The sequence below is a fragment of the Protopterus annectens genome, chromosome 4.part0 (genome assembly GCF_019279795.1).
Source record: "Protopterus annectens isolate FY-2018-M chromosome 4.part0, PAN1.0, whole genome shotgun sequence".
NCBI classification, from domain to species: Eukaryota; Metazoa; Chordata; order Ceratodontiformes; family Protopteridae; genus Protopterus; species Protopterus annectens.
Window position 1 is genome coordinate 1,614,302,394 of NC_056733.1, and position 22,764 is coordinate 1,614,325,157.

General features: G+C 38.2%; 1 protein-coding gene across 2 annotated transcripts in view; it reads left to right on the top strand.

Moving 5' to 3' along the window:
* The first annotated feature begins 757 nt into the window (after nucleotides 1-757).
* The window catches only part of SYNPO (synaptopodin), a 596,280-nt gene continuing 574,273 nt past the window's right edge, over nucleotides 758-22,764 (top strand). Inside the window, exon 1 of one of the 2 annotated variants that reach the window (XM_044069393.1) lies at nucleotides 758-855. The gene's annotated coding sequence lies outside the window, so the exon portion shown is untranslated. The remainder of the gene's footprint in view (nucleotides 856-22,764) is intronic. The other variant, XM_044069391.1, reaches the window with a different exon arrangement.

The window sequence follows — 22,764 nt, forward strand, 5'->3', positions numbered from 1 at the left end:
CTGAGATAATAAATAGGTTTATGACAACAGTGAGATCAAAAAGAATGAATGACTACAAGCACCTTGTTTCATGCACTTATATAAATGGTAATACAATTTAAAAGCCAGAGATAAAAATTCCTAAGGAAATAATCCTGAAATTTCATCTAACCCAACATATTGTACATGCAGTTGTTGTTGTTGTGTCTTTCGGCTTTTCCCGGTTAGGGGTCGCCACAGCGGGACTCCGGTCCGCTAATGATTGGTAGTTGATTTTTACGTGCCGAGTTATCAGCCCTGATGCACAACCTTCAACGAAGGTATGCCCATTCACGCATGTCTCCATGCAGAAGACGCTCTAGCTGAGAATCGAACCGGACAGCGTCGTACTGTGAGGCGACAACACTACCGCAGCTGCTACAGAAGGGTAGAAATAGCGAAGTTCTCCTTTATTGATATGTGGCACAACTCTTATCAGTTTTTATGAAAAAAATTTATCTTAAAAAGAGGAAAGATTGTGTTTATTATGGTGCAGTTGACATTTAAACAGGAGAGTGTCTGAACTGCATACTTAAAAAGTGAATAGGTGAGCTCTCCAAAATCTTTTTTGAATGCTTTGTTTATGTCCTTATCACAGTTATTGCTAATGAAATTAAGAGGAAAGTGGGTACTTTTGTACTTTGGCATTAACAGATGTTGTTCTTGACTACCTATTCTGTATTTGTAGGTTAAAAATTAACAAATTGTATCTAATCTGTTGACAGATACTGGCAGCATAGAGAATAGAAGGAAATCTCTGAGTCTACTGGCGTTTTGATTTTTTTTGGGAAAAGAATAATTTTGGCAACGTTTCTGAGATCAGCTGCACTTTATTAGGTAAGAATATAATTAAAATGTATGATGAACTTGGTTGTTAATGGTACTTATATAAAGGTACTCACATGCGTAAGTGTACTTAATTCATTTCTAGTTGTGAAAAGCAGTGATCATTATGTAATTTGTTACTGTATAGTTACAAATTTATTGTTGCTTCATAAACCTTGTCTTGTGATATCCAGCCTGCTACTGAACACAAAGGAGTATTCTGCTGAAAAAAACACACATCACTACTAGGAAATCAGAACATGTCATGTGGTATGGAATTCCATGTGCATCAATGAATATATCATTGTACACAGGCATATGTATGGTGTTGGTGCTAGCATTTCCATTTTTGATAGAACACAAAATCCTCTAGGGTATATTTATTTTTCTTTGATTACTGGACAAAAACATGTTCTATTAAAAGTAGCACAAAGGTACATGGTCCATGGCTACACAGGTCCTTTCTATTTTCCACACAGGAAACTAGCCCAAAAGTTTGAGTACCTCTTCTTATTTTATTTTATTTATTTTCTTTGTTTAATGCAGAAAAAAGATTACTGCATACAATTATTATTAGTTATTACAACACAGTAGGTAGGTAGTTTATAAAATCTCATGTATAATTATTGTCATGTTTTTCATAGATTCATAGATTAGTACTAGGCTAACTGCCCTTGCGAGCCATTTTAAGCCTAGCCAATTATCCCTTGTGAGGCTCAAACTTTGCACCTTGTGTTTGTAAGGCAAACACCTTAACCATTAGGCCACCCTCCCATTTTAATTCCATTGTTTAGTTATGTCAGTTTATTTGCATTTATAGCATTTCTGAGAATTTTATGAGTTTAAATCTTCCACTTCTAGTTATTTCCATTAGTACAGATGGTGTGACCTTTCCTACAGCTGAGCTTACTAGTGGACCCAAGAGCTGATGACTCAGAAGAGAGGGGGTAAATTAGAAGCCATTGGCTGTCTTTTATTCAGGGGGCAGGAGTAAGAGTTGTTCACTACAGAAACATTCTCTAATAAAGACCCAAAGCTATGACTGTGTGCACACAAGTGGATCGTTCTTGCCTATATGAAGGCAACATACTGAAGGCTTGGGGGCATCAGCAGGGCTGGCATCTATAGTAACAACCTAGGAGAAGAACACAACCATACCAGCTGCTGCTGCTATCACTGACAGTTGGGTGGTTCTTGTGCTGCAGTGAGAGCAGTCACTGACTCCTTATTAGAAAGGCAGTATATCTCATGTATTGTTGGTGCATGCTGGAAACAAATGGGTTATTTAGACATTGGTGAGACAGATGATACAAGCTGGTGAAGGCTGTGAAGACTGGAGGAAGATGGGCGAAGGCTGCCAGCCTAGTCAAATAGAATTTGATACATAATTCTATCAACTGTATAAATAAATGTAAAATACAGGCTTGTGTTTTTAAATGAAAGAAAACACTGTAAAATGTGAACTTCAAGATTGTTTGCAACATTGCCATCTGCTGTAAGGAAAAGCAAGCCAAGCATTTCAAATGTGTCTTTTGAAGTTGACAAGATCTTATGAATCTCTGTGATGTTTTACAAGTTGGCTCCAGTGAGTCTGGATGAAGGTTTCATGCCCATTGTTTTAAGGTTAAAGTTAAGGGCCAGAATTTACATGTGGAAGGTGCTTTATTGCTCTGGTTTCTTCTGGAGTATATATGTGAAATGCCTTGTATTGTTGTAGTTTCCTGAGCAGGTGTTAGCTTGCTAAATAATGCAGTTTGCGGCCTGAGAAAACCTAAGTGTCAAAATGATGTAATTTGGGAGGGCCTCAGCAGAGCTGTTGGTTAGTGTTTAAAAACTATTTTTCAGTGAGAGACTGTAAGCATTTTGATCTTGGACATCTAACCCAGCACTGCTTGCTCTTTATGCATGTAAGTAGAATTATAGCACTGTGTTTTCTCTTAAGAATAGCTAAAGATTAGAAAGTTAGATTAAGTGTTTTTCTTTCACATCAGACCTGTCCTACTGTATTATTTTAAGTTTCTGTGTGATCTCTGAACTCTTAGATATATCTGTGGTGTAGTAGTTTTGTCTTGTGTTTTAATTATTTATTATTAAATATTTTAAAACCTTTACCTGTGGCTGGTATATGTAGAGATAATTTAACCTCTAAAGTACATTATATATTTATAGATTTTACTGTCTAAGTCACTCCAAATTAAGCCTTGACTGCTAGTCATACTACCATTGGATTATAATATTGCACAGTAATAATTGGACACCCTTTTAAGGGCCTTTTAGTAGCTGATAATTATTAGCTGGGTGGTGGCAGGAATTACTACTGTATGGTCTGGGTAAGAGGGGCACACCTGGAGAACCTGTGCCAGCCTTTTCTCAGGAGGGTCTGTGTGATTGTATAACCTCTTCTCAAAGTGTGTGTGTGTTGTGTCAGCTACTTGGGCAGGGACATGAAGCACTGGTTGACAGAGAGGGTACTAGAGGTTTAAGCTTGCCCAGCTAGGTTGAGACCTGGACCCTATAGCTGTGCCAGTGGGGAGACTTATTGGGGACCTGGTGAGCAAGGGAGCAACCAGCCCCAGAATGACTGTGATCTCTGTGTGCACTTAAGGGAACTTGTACTTTACTGTGTGTATTAGTTATCCTTTACTCTTCTAGGAGTCACCCTCTCTGGTGTCAGTGATGAGGACTGAGGCTCCTTGATTGCTGGGCCAGGGCATGGGTGTCCCATATTGTTGGCAGTGGTGGGATATCCTATCACATATTGGTGGCAGTGGCTGGGATATCCTTTCACATATTGGTTTGCTGTGGTGGTATCCACATCACACATTGATTAGTTGGCAAACACTAATTGGCTTGTAGTGGTGTGGGTAGAGCGAATCCTGTAGCTTATGTACAGTGTACAGTGATCTTTAAAAGTGTTTTGTACTCTAAAAAAGCCACACAGTGTATAATCAGAGTTCAGATCACAATTGTTTTATTTCTTTTGTTAGCTTAGTGTTAGTCAGGGTGAGCAAGCAGCATGTCAGCAGAGGAGTATGGAAAGCTGACAAGGAGCCAGCTGGCGGAGATGTCCTAGGCTAGGGGACTGGTGCATGGAAACCTGACTAAGGCAGACCTGATTGCAGTCTTGGTTACAGATGCATCAGAAAACAGCAGCCTGGAGGACAATCAGACTGACAGAGGAGATACAATATACTTGGAGAATGGACAGCTCAACCTTTCTGCAGTGGACTTAAAACTCCAGCTGGAGCTAAAGAGACTTGAGTTGGAGGCCAGGCGTATGGAACTAGAAGCAGCTGAGAAAATGAGGAGTCTACAAGCTGAGGAAAATGAATAGCAGAGGAGGCATGAGAGGTAAATGCTGATTCTTCACCAGAGTCATGGTGGTAATGGGGAAGGGAGTAACTGGACCCCAGAAGCACAAAAGGTCAGTACATTTCTTCCACAGTTTAAAGAGGGGGATAATTTTGATAGCTTCATTCATATGCTTGAGCGGGTATGTAAACAGTATGAAGTTGACCAAGGGCTCTGGGTACGGTTCCTGACCCCCTTACTCCATGGTAAAGCTATAACTTCTTTAGCAAGAATGCATGATACTGACTGTTTTGATTACACTTCTGTAAAAAGACATTTGTTGGAATGTTTTAAGCTAACAACTGAAATGTATAGGAAAAAGTTTCGTGAGCACAGATGAAGACAGATGAAAATGTATGTGAATATGTTGCTGAACTGAGCACTTATTTTTTTCATAGCTGGGTGAGTGGATGTCAGGTCACCACTTTTGAAAGGCTGGCAGACATTTTGGTAAGGGAACAAGCCCTTAGCACTTTGCCTGAGGATATGAGGATCTGGTTAGCTGATAGACAGTGTGCTACTTCAGAGGAGTTGGGGAAGAAGGGAGACCTATACCTAGCAAGCAGGGCAGCCCTGCAGAGGAAAGGGCCCCCCCAGTACTGCTCATGGGACTAAAGGAACCCATGGTGGGCAGCACAGACTGCCCCAACAGAATCCACCAGTAGCAGGGGAAGCCACTAGTCCAGGTATACATCTAGGAGCTAGGGTTAAATGTTTTGAATGCAACCGGTGGGGCCAACTGACATACAGATGTCCAAGGAGGTAAGGTGGGGAACAAAAAGTGAAAGAGCCAGTAAGTGGGAAAGACAAAATGCCAATAGTAGGTAGCCTTGAGACAACCAGGGTATGGAACTACCATCCTGCAGATGTCCTGAGAGGGAAGGATTTGGATGAGGCAGTACCATGTACTTATGCAATTAAATGCAGTCAGGGAAATTGTACTTTAGTGTACTTTAGTGTGTGTATTAGTTATCCTTTCCTCCTCTAGGAGTCGCCCTCTCTGGTGTCAGTGGTGAGAACTGATGCTCCTTGATTGCTGGGCCAGGGCACGGGTGTCACATGGGCAAAAAATTGCTAGACAACTTATACATAAACCAACAAAGCAGTAAAAGCTGCTGAAGGCATGTACTTCTTATTTGTATTTCTTTCTTTTCTACTATTGACATCTTGGTCAGTCAATACCCTGAGTAAGAGGATCAATTTACTATGACTGCATTAACAGTCAAGTGCAACTGAGGGTAACTATTAAGACTTTAAATGAGCAGCACCCTGTCATATAAAGAATTAAGTGCCATTAACTTTAATGATTTTATCAAAACAATCCCTCAGATAACCGACAACTATGAATGGCACATTCCCTGGTGAGTATAAACGTAATAGTCTGCCTGCTGGAAGTAAAACACTACCTGATCTAAATAAGTTCATTAGCTAAGTCTTAAATCTTAAATATAATGCTACTGAATCCATTTTATTGCACAAAGTCTCTGAGCTTCAAAGGATTTTGCTGGACATTCCTGCTGTAAGGTATCAGGCAGGCTCCCTGTTTTCTTATCTTATCTGTTCTCTTTGAAGCTGGTAGCTGTGCTCCTGCAGTGACACTGTAAAGATAATTCTACAGCAACATCTCTGCATTAATGGCATTTATCCTGCATGACTAATGTAATGTGACTGCTCTGACTAGTTATCTATAATGTGCATGATATCTCATGCTGTGCTATCTGAAAGCTGGTTTGCAGATATACAAACAAGGCAGCCTGCAAACTTATGAATCAGGAATAGATTCTGATCAATTACTGCTCATTAGGTAAGAATCACTATGATAAGGAGTTGGGGTCTTATTAGGTAAGAATCACTACGATAAGGAGCTGGGGTCTTATTAGGTAAAAATCACTACGATAAGGAGCTGGGGTCTTATTAGGTAAGAATCACTATGATAAGGAGCTGGGGTCTTATTAGGTAAGAATCACTACGATAAGGAGCTGGGGTCTTATTAGGTAAGAATCACTATGATAAGGAGCTGGGGTCTTATTAGGTAAGAATCACTACAATAAGGAGCTGGGGTCTTATTAGGTAAGAATCACTACAATAAGGAGCTGGGGTCTTATTAGGTAAGAATCACTACGATAAGGAGCTGGGGTCTTATTAGATAAGAATCTCTACGATAAGGAGCTGGGGTCTTATTAGGTAAGAATCACTACGATAAGGAGCTGGGGTCTTATTAGGTAAGAATCACTACAATACGGAGCTGGGGTCTTATTAGGTAAGAATCACTATGATAAGGAGCTGGGGTCTTATTAGGTAAGAATCACTACGATAAGGAGCTGGGGTCTTATTAGGTAAGAATCACTACGATAAGGAGCTGGGGTCTTATTAGGTAAGAATCACTACGATAAGGAGCTGGGGTCTTATTAGGTAAGAATCACTATGCTAAGGAGCTGGGGTCTTATTAGGTAAGAATCACTACGATAAGGAGCTGGGGTCTTATTAGGTAAGAATCACTACGATAAGCAGCTGGGGTCTTATTAGGTAAGAATCACTACGATAAGGAGCTGGGGTCTTACTAGGTAAGAATCACTACGATAAGGAGCTGGGGTCTTATTAGGTAAGAATCACTATGCTAAGGAGCTGGGGTCTTATTAGGTAAGAATCACTACAATAAGGAGCTGGGGTCTTATTAGGTAAGAATCACTACGATAAGGAGCTGGGGTCTTATTAGGTAAGAATCACTATGATAAGGAGCTGGGGTCTTATTAGGTAAGAATCACTACAATACGGAGCTGGGCTCTTATTAGGTAAGAATCACTACAATAAGGAGCTGGGGTCTTATTAGGTAAGAATCACTACAATACGGAGCTGGGGTCTTATTAGGTAAGAATCACTATGCTAAGGAGCTGGGGTCTTATTAGGTAAGAATCACTACGATAAGGAGCTGGGGTCTTATTAGGTAAGAATCACTACGATAAGGAGCTGGGGTCTTATTAGGTAAGAATCACTACAATACGGAGCTGGGGTCTTATTAGGTAAGAATCACTATGATAAGGAGCTGGAGTCTTATTAGGTAAGAATCACTACGATAAGGAGCTGGGGTCTTATTAGGTAAGAGTCACTACAATATGGAGCTGGGGTCTTATTAGGTAAGAATCACTACAATAAGGAGCTGGGGTCTTATTAGGTAAGAATCACTACAATACGGAGCTGGGGTCTTATTAGGTAAGAATCACTACAATAAGGACTGGGGTCTTATTAGGTAAGAATCACTACGATAAGGAGCTGGGGTCTTATTAGGTAAGAATCACTACGATAAGGAGCTGGGGTCTTATTAGGTAAGAATCACTACGATAAGGAGCTGGGGTCTTATTAGGTAAGAATCACTATGCTAAGGAGCTGGGGTCTTATTAGGTAAGAATCACTACAATACGGAGCTGGGGTCTTACTAGGTAAGAATCACTATGATAAGGAGCTGGGGTCTTATTAGGTAAGAATCACTATGCTAAGGAGCTGGGGTCTTATTAGGTAAGAATCACTACAATAAGGAGCTGGGGTCTTATTAGGTAAGAATCACTATGATAAGGAGCTGGGGTCTTATTAGGTAAGAATCACTACGATAAGGAGCTGAGGTCTTATTAGGTAAGAATCACTACAATACGGAGCTGGGGTCTTATTAGGTAAGAATCACTACGATAAGGAGCTGGGGTCTTATTAGGTAAGAATTACTACGATAAGGAGCTGTGGTCTTATTAGGTAAGAATCACTACGATAAGGAGCTGGGGTCTTATTAGGTAAGAATCACTACGATAAGGAGCTGGGGTCTTATTAGGTAAGAATCACTATGCTAAGGAGCTGGGGTCTTATTAGGTAAGAATCACTACAATACGGAGCTGGGGTCTTATTAGGTAAGAATCACTATTCTAAGGAGCTGGGGTCTTATTAGGTAAGATTCACTACGATAAGGAGCTGGGGTCTTATTAGGTAAGAATCACTATGATAAGGAGCTGGGGTCTTATTAGGTAAGAATCACTACGATAAGGAGCTGGGGTCTTATTAGGTAAGAATCACTATGATAAGGAGCTGGGGTCTTATTAGGTAAGAATCACTACGATAAGGAGCTGGGGTCTTATTAGGTAAGAATCACTACGATAAGGAGCTCGGGTCTTATTAGGTAAGACTCACTATGATAAGGAGCTGGGGCCTTATTAGGTAAGAATCACTACAATAAGGACTGGGGTCTTATTAGGTAAGAATCACTATGCTAAGGAGCTGGGGTCTTATTAGGTAAGAATCACTACAATAAGGAGCTGGGGTCTTATTAGGTAAGAATCACTACGATAAGGAGCTGGGGTCTTATTAGGTAAGAATCACTACGATAAGGAGCTGGGGTCTTATTAGGTAAGAATCACTACGATAAGGAGCTCGGGTCTTATTAGGTAAAAATCACTACGATAAGGAGCTGGGGTCTTATTAGGTAAGAATCACTACGATAAGGAGCTGGGGTCTTATTAGGTAAGAATCACTACAATAAGGAGCTGGGGTCTTATTAGGTAAGAATCACTACGATAAGGAGCTGGGGTCTTATTAGGTAAGAATCACTACGATAAGGAGCTCGGGTCTTATTAGGTAAAAATCACTACGATAAGGAGCTGGGGTCTTATTAGGTAAGAATCACTACGATAAGGAGCTGGGGTCTTATTAGGTAAGAATCACTACAATAAGGACTGGGGTCTTATTAGGTAAGAATCACTATGCTAAGGAGCTGGGGTCTTATTAGGTAAGAATCACTACAATAAGGAGCTGGGGTCTTATTAGGTAAGAATCACTACGATAAGGAGCTCGGGTCTTATTAGGTAAGAATTACTACAATAAGGACTGGGGCCTTATTAGGTAAGAATCACTACAATAAGGAGCTGGGGTCTTATTAGGTAAGAATCACTACAATAAGGACTGGGGTCTTATTAGGTAAGAATCACTATGCTAAGGAGCTGGGGTCTTATTAGGTAAGAATCACTACAATAAGGACTGGGGTCTTATTAGGTAAGACTCACTATGATAAGGAGCTGGGGTCTTATTAGATAAGAATCACTACAATAATGACTGGGGTCTTATTAGGTAAGAATCACTACGATAAGGAGCTGGGGTCTTATTAGGTAAGAATCACTACAATAAGGAGCTGGGGTCTTATTAGGTAAGACTCACTATGATAAGGAGCTGGGGCCTTATTAGGTAAGAATCACTACAATAAGGAGCTGGGGTCTTATTAGGTAAGAATCACTATGATAAGGAGCTGGGGTCTTATTAGGTAAGAATCACTACGATAAGGAGCTGGGGTCTTATTAGGTGAGAATCACTACGATAAGGAGCTGGGGTCTTATTAGGTAAGAATCACTACGATAAGGAGCTGGGGTCTTATTAGGTAAGAATCACTACGATAAGGAGTTGGGGTCTTATTAGGTAAGAATCACTACGATAAGGAGTTGGGGTCTTATTAGGTAAGAATCACTACGATAAGGAGCTGGGGTCTTATTAGGTAAGAATCACTACGATAAGGAGCTGGGGTCTTATTAGGTAAGAATCACTACGATAAGGAGCTGGGGTCTTATTAGGTAAGAATCACTATGATAAGGAGCTGGGGTCTTATTAGGTAAGAATCACTACAATAAGGAGCTGGGGTCTTATTAGGTAAGAATCACTACGATAAGGAGCTGGGGTCTTATTAGGTAAGACTCACTATGATAAGGAGCTGGGGTCTTATTAGGTAAGAATCACTACGATAAGGAGCTGGGGTCTTATTATGTTGGAATCACAATAAGGAGCTGGGGTCTTATTAGGTAAGAATCACTACGATAAGGAGCTGGGGTCTTATTAGGTAAGTATCACTACGATAAGGAGCTCGGGTCTTATTAGGTAAGACTCACTATGATAAGGAGCTGGGGTCTTATTAGGTAAGAATCACTACGATAAGGAGTTGGGGTCTTATTAGGTAAGAATCACTACGATAAGGAGCTGGGGTCTTATTAGGTAAGAATCACTACGATAAGGAGCTGGGGTCTTATTAGGTAAGAATCACTACGATAAGGAGCTGGGGTCTTATTAGGTAAGAATCACTACGATAAGGAGCTGGGGTCTTATTAGTTAAGAATCACTACGATAAGGAGCTGGGGTCTTATTAGGTAAGAATCACTACGATAAGGAGCTGGGGTCTTATTAGATAAGAATCACTACGATAAGGAGCTGGGGTCTTATTAGTTAAGAATCACTATGATAAGGAACTGGGGTCTTATTAGGTAAGAATCACTACAATAAGGAGCTGGGGCCTTATTAGGTAAGAATCACTACGATAAGGAGCTGGGGTCTTATTAGGTAAGAATCACTACGATAAGGAGCTGGGGTCTTATTAGTTAAGAATCACTACGATAAGGAGCTGGGGTCTTATTAGGTAAGAATCACTACGATAAGGAGCTGGGGTCTTATTAGGTAAAAATCACTACGATAAGGAGCTGGGGTCTTATTAGGTAAGAATCACTACAATAAGGAGCTGGGGCCTTATTAGGTAAGAATCACTACGATAAGGAGCTGGGGTCTTATTAGGTAAGAATCACTACGATAAGGAGTTGGGGTCTTATTAGGTAAGAATCACTACGATAAGGAGTTGGGGTCTTATTAGGTAAGAATCACTACGATAAGGAGCTGGGGTCTTATTAGGTAAGAATCACTATGATAGGGAGCTGGGGTCTTATTAGGTAAGACTCACTATGATAAGGAGCTGGGGTCTTGTCCATTTCCAGTTCTAGAAGGAGTGTTTTACACATGTAGTGATAAACTCCGTCGGCATTTAGTGCTTACCTCTCCACAGTTCTTTTTTCTATGGTTACTTACAGTTTGATTTTGATTTCTTTTTAACCTAACAAAGAGTTTTTGCATGAGATTAACTTTTTTTATATAACTAGTATGTATTAAAAAACAATTGAACTTTAAATGAATTAGGGCATTTCACTCAGTAACCACTTTAATCACTGTCTGTACACCACCATGGTGGCTGTTCCTTACAGCACTAGTACCGCAAAGTATAGACTTCAATTACTCTTTTTATGGCCAGATGTTTAAACCTCCAAGATAAAAATATACTTATTTTATATATACTGTAACAACAGGCATGTTTTTCTCGGTTAACTATTCCAAAACATTTTGATGATGCATGCTGTACTTGCCCAACTTAGGACATCAAAGATAAAATAAAAATTCAGTGAAGCACACATGAATCCAGGGCAACATATTGTTTCAAGATGGTGCTGCAACTGCATTGTAATAAAAGAGCTTTTATCCATCCTGCCTGTCAGAGTAGGAAAAGAGTATGTTTACAAGGCATGCACATCTTGTCCTACTGCACTGAAGAGCATCGACTTCTGAATTCTTCTCTGGTCATTGTCTCAGACTCTACTCCCTCCACAGTGTAGCTAACAGCAGATTTCAGAAGTTGCTGCATGAACACTGTTGATGTCTTATTTATGACAGGAGTATCACAAACTGTAATAATAATATATAGTTTAGTAAATTGTGCAAAAAAGAAAAAAATATCCATCCCTGGCACTGAAAACTTAGCTCAGAGAATAAGATCCAGTTACTAATAGGCTCACTAGATACCTCTGCTGATATATGACATTTGGAATTATTTGTCTGAATCCACATTTGAAGGAGGCCAGTTGAGACAAATCATGATCCAGCCCAGGTGGTATGAGCCTGATGTTCAATAATCAGGTTAACATGACTGGATGGAAAAACCATAAGGGATTTTTTCAGCATAGGAGAGGGTGTTAATAGTGAAATCTCCTTAGAACACTGTCCCGTCATATGCAACTAAAAACAAAAGTGCATTTGTAAAACTTAAAAATTAACATTTAAAACTGTTACTGTGCAATCACTAGAAGCAGATAGAATTAACAAAAACTTGTGCAACAATTTGACTTTTCATTTCTGGTTTCTTTAGATTTCTGTACCTGGTAACTTGCCTGATTTAGTTTCTACATTCTGTGCAGAGGTATTCCTAGCTTTGCAGAGTCCATTGTCGGCGTCTCTCTATGTAGCCACTTGAATCTGATGCTAAGATTAGAAGGTTTTTCTTCTATTTCCACATTAACGTCTTACGTATATGTTCCAGTACTGACATTAAAGTGCAGCAGAAAGATGTTACACTCATAAGATGCCATCCTTCAGATGGTTTAATTTAGGCATATAAAAAATGCCATGTTGTTTATTCAAATGAAAAGGGAATTTCCTCAGTGCCATTGTCAAATTAGACCAAGTGGGTGTGAATAGCACCTGAATCTCCCCTGGAATAAGTATGACTAATCAAATCTCCAAAAATAAAGGAATAAATAAATGCCTAGCAGTATGATTCATAGATTAGTACTAGGCTAACTGCCCTTGTGAGCTATTTTAAAACTAACCAATTATCCCTTGTGAGACTCAAACCCTGCACCTCTTGTGTATAAGGCAGATGCTTTGACCATTAGGCCACCCTCCCAACCTTTTATAACACACTTACAGTTTTGCATTTCTGGGAATGATGTCTGGTGATTGGAGTGTAAGAGAACTGGTGCTGTAGTCACAGAGTTCCTGTTGTGTTGAGAAAGAAGATGAATGGTAATAAAGCCAAGATCCAAGTCATCCTCTATAAAGAATAACTAAAAAAATATATATAACTCTATACTTCGGTAATTATATCTTCAGCTGATTACAGTCACTAATTTCGAATGCACAGCTTCCTGAATGTCAAACCCTGTTATCCAACAAACCAACATCCAGAATTTCAGTGTCAAAATGTACACAAACAACCCATACCCCACAATGATCACAAAAATAAATTAAGCAGCTTTGTTTTGTGATCCTTCATTCATACAAAAAAATAAATAACTAATACATTCCGACATACCTTGTCTGAATGTGGATACTGTAAGGAAAAGGGTTTTGCAAAGGTAATGTGCATGGTTCAGGGTTGGGGCAAACTGTGCCCATCCTTCTTCTTGTGTGCTAACCTTTACCCTTACTCTACCCCTAACTCTCATCTTTACACATTAACTTATGAAAAACCCTTTCCCTAACAGAACCGCTACACAGTGGGGCTATATTACACCACTGAACACTTAAAAAAGCAAACGATGATTAATCGACCCCATGTAAGCAAAAGCTTACAATGTCGAAACCTCAGAACAACGATTTTTTTCCAAGGGAAAAAAAATCGCTGTTCCAAAAAACAAAAATAAAAAAAACTTTAAAACATTACATAAAGTGGGGGACTGTGCCCCCTACACCCCCCTACTTAAATATACCAACTCCGAGATCACACTACAGTGCCAAAAACGGCAAAGTAACAGAAATGGCCAAGCAAATTCTTTCCTAGGGAAAGAATTTGCTTAAAAGCCACTTTGCTATTTTGCCTTTTCGCTGTTTTATGTTCGATCAAGACACATCCGACAGAATGCATCTGCAATCACATAATAGGAACCCTACACAATGCACTCACATACAGATTATACATTCACCAACATATACAGACATCACTAAATCCCTCTACCCATAACACTCAACTGGCCATATTTTGCCACATATTTTTGATCTGTTTCTCATAAAAATTGTGGTTTTCTGACAAATCATTAGCAAATCATTGAGGACTGAAGTAAGAAAATAATAACAGGCATTTAAGTTTCAGACTTCATACCCTTCAGAAAATTCATGCTAATGCAAAACATGTTATTCCATCAACTTTCTAAGCTTGTGAGAGTAATATTTTAAAAAATTTCCCTATTTTGGGCCTTTATCCCCCCATTATTTATTGCTTTGTCTAGAATTCTTGCTCTTGAGGTGGAGAGGTATGTCCGTACCTGGCTCTTACTCTAACCCTAATCCCACCCCTAATGACAAAGACAAAACTTTCTGTATATTCAAAAGTTTTAACATTAATATGCACACCCACTAACTGAAACAAAAGTACACCCCTTACAATATGTAAGCATTTGCATTTCTTCAATCGATAAACCTGGCATTCAAGAAATGGTCTTTTTGGTAGAAAGACATAGCAGCACACTGTGTCATTTAAGCAAGTATTTTTGACTGACAAAACTAGTATTCACATTCAGGTATATTTCTAAAAATGTGAATTTTTAATTCTAATAATTTTTTAGTGTAAGCAACTTTTGCACTGCTTTATTCGGTGTACTGTTATCTGTTATGCCGTTACACTCTGCTGATTGCATATGCTACAATTTGCCATTTGTTTTAATTCTTTGCAATGGGTACCCTATAAAAAGATACTTTTAAAGTTTCATAGATAATTTTTCTTGCACAATAAGGACTTGCCTTCTTAGGTTTTAACAAAGGCAGACCAAGTGATGGAGTAACGTGGATGTAATAATTATTCACATAAGTGGTTATTTTAATTCTACCATGTAACAAGAAAATAAATGGTCAGTGTGACTGAATACCTGAAATGCAAAAAAGCCTAACTTTATGTTGGGCGAGGAAGAAATTAATTTCCCTTCTGGAACGTTAAGATTCCAAAATGGTAGGTGCTCCGTATCTGAGATCTACAGGTCATATAGCACAAAGTACATTCCTCATAACCACTCAGTACAAACATTACAAATGCTACAGACTGCCTGCATTGTGTCTGTTACAGAAAATAACAATTCGGCCTATGGGGAAAAAAAAAAAAAAACATCTAAGGCTGCAAATAAATCTGTGTCAGTTTCCAGATTAGAATTCTGGGAGCAGGTACTTAAAATAATTCAGAGCTGGGCCCTCAGGTAATGGTACCCTTCTGGGGACAGATCATATTGCAGCTTCTGGATGCATAGAGAATGCTGATATTTAAAGGGAAAGACTTGTAAAGGGTCATGGGACTGTCTTTCCTGGAATGTAGAACAAATCTTTTCAGTCTGGAGTCTGGAAACTTCCATGCTTTTCTGAAGTCAACATGTTAAGGGAACAGTAAAGCATGCTTTATTTTGTTGATATATTGGAAGGGGGGCATTTTGCACACTTTTATGGTGGTTAAATGACTGTAGATCCATACTGAAACAATGTATTTTCATGCCTGGTATGTAAGAAAAAACAATTTTTAACAAATGTTTGCTTTGCTGTGTCAGACTCTGTGTTAACCTCTGTCCTGGAGGACTGTTTTTGAAGCCAGTTACTGTCACAGGGTTCATCTACTACCTTCTCTTAAGTTGACTTTCACTTGTGTTTATTTCTTATAAATACTAGTGAAACATTATGGAAGGCTTAGATGAAATATGATTTAACAGCATGTGTCATACCCACTGCAATCCGAATGTCTTGGCATTCAGTAAAGGAGCCCACCAGTTTTGCAATACACTAGTATCATTACTCTGCAGAGTTCTTCCCTTCGGAAGTGTCTGCATAACTCTTATTTACTAATTTCATAGAGATGACTTCACACATTTCTCCAGTTTCAGATTTTAGCTTTTGCAAAACAGAGTTACGGCTGTTTCTTTACAATACAGTGAAGTGTGTAAACTGATGAAAGAACTCCTTAAATTAATAAATTATTGATGCTTTGACCTTTCTCTAATGCTCTGTCTGCCGTGTTCACGCATATCCTGAAGATGTGCTTATGGTTATTTTAATATCTATCTCAGTATATATAGACTTTTTTTTAAATTTTTATCAACATTTTAAAATGGTACTACATAAAAATACACATCCGTGACAGCATAAGCAACATAATAACATCAACAAACCTGTTGTTTTGAATGCCATAAATTTAAAAATAAACACTAAAATTGCTCTAATGTTCTGAGGTATTCAGAAGTTCTTTTGTAATCCCTTAAGAAGCAGGGGTGCTTTTTCTGAATTTTGTTTACTTCCATCATCTGTCTCAGGGGTGCTTTTTTTTCTGAATTTTGTTTACTTCCATCACTAGTCTGTCTCACAGACCCATGGTGGTGGTGCTGCGGTAGCGTTGTCACCTCACAGTAAGACTCTGTCTGGTTCAATTCTCAGCTAGAGCGTCTTCTGCGTGGAGACATGCTTGAATGGGCATACCTTCACTGAAGGTTGTGCATCAGGCCTGGCAAGCTGGTATATAAAAATCAATTGCCAATCATTAGTGGACCGGAGTTCTGCTGTGGTAACCCATAACTGGGAAAAGACACAAACAATCTAGTCTGTCTCACAGGTCAGTACTTAATATTTTTGATAATAACACTACTGTTAGTCAGCTGGTTAGAAGTGATGGCTGAAGGCATCACCCATGTGTATTTATGTGGCATTTCCTAGTCTGATATTTGGCATACCCACAGTTTTTTTTTTTTTTTTTGTAGCTTTAGTTAGACTGGAGCAACAGCTTAGTTCCACAAATGTTCCAGACTATGCCTGAGGTTGCATTCCTGCCAAGGACATTTGATGTCTAGATAAATAACTTACACCATATTTCAGAGATAATCAGGCATTTCTATACAATATGATTATATGTTACATCTACCAGGTTTACTGTAAATAACCATGTCTTGTGTAGTCAACCCACTATTGTTAGATCTGAAAACATTTAAAAAGTGACACTCCCAAGAACATGAAACAAAAAGCATGGAGGCAAGCTCCCCTGCACCACCCATCCCTGATGGGGCAAGCCTGTACCCCCAAACTATGTGCACACAAATGCACACTCATATACATATATACAGTAGAACCTCTGTAAGTTGACCACCCAAGGGACTGTAACAAACTGGTTAACATACGGAGGTGGTCAACATAAGGAACTAGGTGTACTCATACTGCACTGATACATACATGTATTTTACTTTCTTGTACACCTTTTATTAGAGAATATCATACGAAATCATACATGATCAAAACACAGTAAAGTCATATGTACAAGCATCATGCAAAATCAATGCATTTACTGTTTTCTCATGGTTTAATCATTATTTTTGAAAAAGAGAGTCAATCTTGGTCTGTTCCTTATTCTTATTACAAAGGTAAGTGGAAAATGCACTCTCAACACTGGCTACACCACTCAGCATACCTGGGCATTTTTCCACAGCAAATGACTTCAACTGCATTATCAGATGCCTGACATCCTCTCTTTTGGAGTCTCTGCAGTTTCTGTGTCATCCTCACTTGCTTCTTCAACTTCATCAGCTGCTTCATGCACTTTTATGCTGGTCTGTACTTTGGTCAATATCACCTGGAAAATTGCTTCTGGGTCAGGTTCATTACAGGTCGCCACCTCATCATCCATTGCAACAAAACCTTCAAAATCTACTCCTTTGAATTCTGCCATGGAAGATAGACTGTCTGATGGGGCCAAAACATCGTGCTCTTGGGTTGCGACAAATCCAACTTTCTTGAAACACTTCTGTGTCATTTCTGGCTGAACTTTATTCCAAGGAGAACTGATCCCGAGGATAGCATCCAGAGCATTAACTGATGCAGTGGAAGAAGTTGCTTTCACAGGCAGACCACAGGTTTGTGTTTTAGCAATGACCCACTGCAGGAGCTGGGTTTGGTAGTGCATTTTAAATGTTTTGATGATGCTTTGGTCAAAAGGTTGGAATTTTGAGGTTGTGTTTGGAGGCAGAAATTTTAGTGTCACGTTTGTGAGATGATTCACTTGCAGGTGGCCGGGACAGTTGTCTACTGTCAGTAGAATAGACCATTTCTTCTTCATTTGTCAGTCAATACCCCTTACCCACTCCTCAAATAGGGCACCAGAGGGTACCAATCATCCATGCACATTTGTTTGATCTCCACGTGACGGGGAGGTCTTTGGGCTTCAGGTTCTTGAATGTGCATGGCTTTGCCGATTTACCAGTCACCAAGGACTTTAGTTTCTCTCTGGCTGAGCTAGAGCAAAGCAGAACTGTGAAATGTTCTTTGGAAAGTTTTCCGCTCTTACATTTGTCACCCTTCATGATGAGGGTCCTGTAAGGAATTGCCTTGAAAAAGAAGCCGTACTTGTCAGCGTTAAATTCTTTGAAGCCTCTGGCAAAGTTCGGGAACTTTTTGATGAAATCTTCCGCAACTTCTACTGAAACATCATTGGATTCACCACAGAAGACTTTCTGGGAGATCTCGTGTCACAGTTTAAATTTCTCTAGCCAACTACTTGATGCTTGGAAATCTGCCCCCCTGAATTCCTGTGTGAATTTTTTAGCAACATCTTGGACAATAAGATACACAGGCAATGAGTTAAGTTGATAAGAATTCTAGAAAAGCAACAGATCACAAGACTATCATTCATAACTATGAACCTGTAAAACTATAAACCTAAAGTGACAGAGGTATGCTATAACCATCCTGTTATTTAGCACAAAAAGCTATAGAAACTGAGTTATATTTCTGAACATACATTTTTAGCAATTGTGTACTGGTAAAAGGAGAGATTTCATATGTCATTTTTTTCCATTTTATCGAAAAAATAGTACATTGAACAAGATACTTTGATGCTGGAATTCTAAATGATTTTCCATGTGTTCACTGTTGTAAAGAATTCCTTTTTTCATTTCACAGCTTGTATCTAAAGGTATTGCCTGCAGGCTCAGGGCTGTTGTCATTCAAGTCTGCTTAGCACTCTCTAGGCCAGTCACTGAATATTAATGCTCCTTTCAGAATGAATGTGTCCCAACAATTTCTCACTAAAAAAACTCAAGGGCCTAAATCAGAACTACCTATGTAAATTGTCGTAAAACCCTGTCCCTTTTCTTAGTATCACATTGGCTCCTGAGAGACGATCAATGCCTCACTTGTAGAGCTTCAACAGACTCTATTCTGTCAGACCTGTTATTCATTTATAAGTCCAATAGTATCATAAACACCCCCCCACCCCCAGGGACCTCAATCCCGTTTTGTAAAATAAATAGAATTTGGTGGAGAGGTAGATCTATATGTGTGTATGTGTGTGTGTGTGTGTGTGTGTGGGGGTGTATAAATATATATATATATATATCTATATATATATATATATATATATATATATATATATATAGCTTCATAGGTAAGTACTAGGCTATCGGCCCGAGGGCCTATGTAAGCCTAGCTTACAAGGTTCCCTGGCTTACACCACCCAAGAAAGTTATAGGTTCATAGGTAGGTACTAGGCTATCATATATATATATATATATATATATATATATATATATATATATATATATATATATATATATATATATATATATATATATTTATATATATATATATATATATATATATATTTTTTTTTTTAATTTTACATTTGTTTACCAGGAAAGTCCGAATGGACACATGTCCCTTTTCAGAGGAGGCCTGGGGAGAAAAGCTCTAGTTAGAACAGATAAGGAACAAAAATGTCTAATACAAATCATCAAATGCTTAGTAGGAATACTCTGAACTTAATACATGGATGTATGCTGTATAAATCATCAAGGCTAAGTACCAATATTGTATATTATAGCCTCAATCTAATGTTATACAAACAGCAGGACATTAGTGGCATTTTATACATGTATGGAATAAGACTCGAAGAAGGAGGCTCAACATTGAATAAGACTCGAAGAAGGAGGCTCTACATTATAGCAATAGCATAAATCATCTAGTGTGTTCTATGTTACATTCAGGCATTAAAGAGAGATTCATATTTACAAAATGTTAAAGAAAAATATTGAACAAGCAAGAGTTAGTTATGCTTTCTTCTTATTAATATGTCAGTGGTAGATTGTGTAGAGTGGTAGATGTGAGGTAGAAAAGGCATTGTATGAGAGATTGTGCAAAGTGTGTAGACATGTTGGAGAGACGATTGCGGAGAGTGAGTAGTTAGCTGTCAGCCAGGAGTAGTGCAAAGGCAGATCAATTTGCTAAGGAAATAGTTTTTTAAGGTCGGTTTAAATATTGTTAGGGATGATAAGGGGGTAAGATTTGTTGGTAAGACATTCCAGAGTTTGCCTATGTAGTTTGAAAAGTGGGAATCTCCTGCTTGATTTTTGGATGCATAGGTTTTTATGTAGTTTCTTGGTGGATCGGAGTGGTCTAGTGGTAGCTTAGGGCTTAAGAAGAGTTTATAGGGCAGGAATTTTTTCAGGTTCTGAGAGGAGTTTGTGGGCCATTGAGAGCTGTATGTAGTATAGGAGTTGGGGAAACTCTAACCAGTTAATCTGCTTGAGTGCTAGACAGTGGTCAGATCTAGCTGGATTTGTCACAAATCTTGCTATTTTATTGTAGCAGGTTTCAAGTTTAATTCAGATTTCTTAAGGATAGTGAGAATGGGGGCTACACATAGTAAGGTGGAGAGTAAGTGGGTTTGGGCAAAAGCTATTTTGGTAATTTTAGTGAAGTAGTGTTTGTCCCTATATAGGGTACCAAGTTTTTTGTGTACTTCTTTAACTGTCTGAGAAATATGAATATCAAATTTAAGTTTATGGTCAATTTCTATTCCCAGTAGTTTAGTGTGTTGAGAAGGGGTTATGCAGGCATTGTTATGCGAGGTAATGTAGAATGTGCTGCGGGGGGAACAGTTTTTTAGGGGAAAAGACTAACAGTTTTTTTTTTTTTAGGTTTAAGATTAAATTAGCATTTATTAGCCAGGACTCAACTTCTCGAAAGGCTTTCTGAGTTAGAGTCTGAAGTTCTAGTAGGAACAAATCATAGTTGAGTCATTTGCGTATTGGATGAGTGATGCATGAATGGCTACAAGATGGAAGTTATTAGTAAATAGAGTATAGGAGTGAGCCTAATATAGATCCTTGGGCATTCCAAGTTCAACTGGTAATAGGGGTGATAGGGTCTGTTGCCATCAGACTGCTTGTTGACGTCCTGTGAGGTTGTCTTTGAACCAAGCAATGGTGGAATTACAGAAATGTAGATCTGATTGGGTGTTTAGAAGGTGAATATGGGAGACCATATCAAATGCTTTTGACAGGTTCAAGAAGATAGAAGAGGCAAAGTGATTGTTGCTTCTGTGAAGATTTATGATGTTAGTAAATGACAATAATGCAGTTGTTGTGCTATGGAATGGTCTGAAACCATGTTGGGTATTGGTTAGAAATTTATAATTAAGCAAGTAGTCAGTGGCCTGCTTATGAATTACTCTTTCTAGAATTTTAGAAAGTGTTGACAATATTGTAATTGGTCGATAGTTGTTAAGATCAGTTGATGGGCCACCTTTATGTAGGGGAATGATCTATGCGGTTTTCCAGATGGAAGGGACCTGGTGTTCAGCTATTGATTTGTTGATTAGTATTGATATAGGGTATGCTATGCCATCTGCTGTTAGTTTCAAGTATTCTGCATGTAGATTGTCGGCAGCTAGTGTAGTTGGTTTTAGTTTTTTCAGTTTTTTCATACATATATATATATATATATATATATGAATATGAGATCTGTAGCTATATATATATACATATATATATATGAATATGAGATCTGTAGCTATATATATATATATATATATATATATATGAATGAATATGAGATCTGTAGCTATATATATATATATATATATATATATATATATGAATATGAGATCTGTAGCTATATATATATATATATATATATATATATATATATATATATATATATATATGAGATCTGTAGCTATATATATATATATATATATATATATATATATATATATATATATATATATATATATATGAATATGAGATCTGTAGCTATATATATATATATATATATATATATATATATATATATATATATATATGAATATGAGATCTGTAGCTATATATATATATATATATAGATATATATATATATATATATATGAATATGAGAACTGTAGCTCTACATATATATATATATATATATATATATATATATATATATATATATATATATATATCATGGAGTATACCACTTCTGTGGAACTATCTTTATTCCACATAAAGCAAACTACTTCTCTTACTCATGTCAAATGTAATTTATCCCTCATAGGTAAGAGAATTATGTAAATGTCCATACGTGTCCTTGTCTGGCTCATTCATATGCAAAATATAAGGCCTAGAAACTACTATGGGCATGTAAGGATAGGTTTCTTAATATCCTCACCGATCCATAGCCTAGTAAGTACCTATGAACTTAAGCATGAGTGATCTTTCACTTAGATTTATCTTTGTTTCTTTTTTTTTTGAGTGTTTATATGTGTGTGTAAAGCAGACGTGTGTGTGTGTGTGTGTGTGTGTGTGTGTGTGTGTGTGTGTGTGTGTGTGTGTGTGTGTGTGTGTGTGGTGTGTGTGTGGTGTGTGTGTGTGTGTGTGTGTGTGTGTGTGTGTGTGTGTGTGTGTGTGTGTGTGTGTGTGTGTGTGTGTGTGTGTGTGTCTGTGTGTGTGTGTATAGGCCATTAACAAATCAGAACTACCTATGCAAATTGTCGTAAAACCCTGTCCCTTTTCTTAGTATCACATTGGCTCCTGAGAGACGATCAATGCCTCACTTGTAGAGCTTCAACAGACTCTATTCTGTCAGACCTGTTATTCATTTATAAGTCCAATAGTATCATAAACACCCCCCCCCACCCCCAGGGATCTCAATCCCGTTTTGTAAAATAAATAGAATTTGGTGGAGAGGTAGATC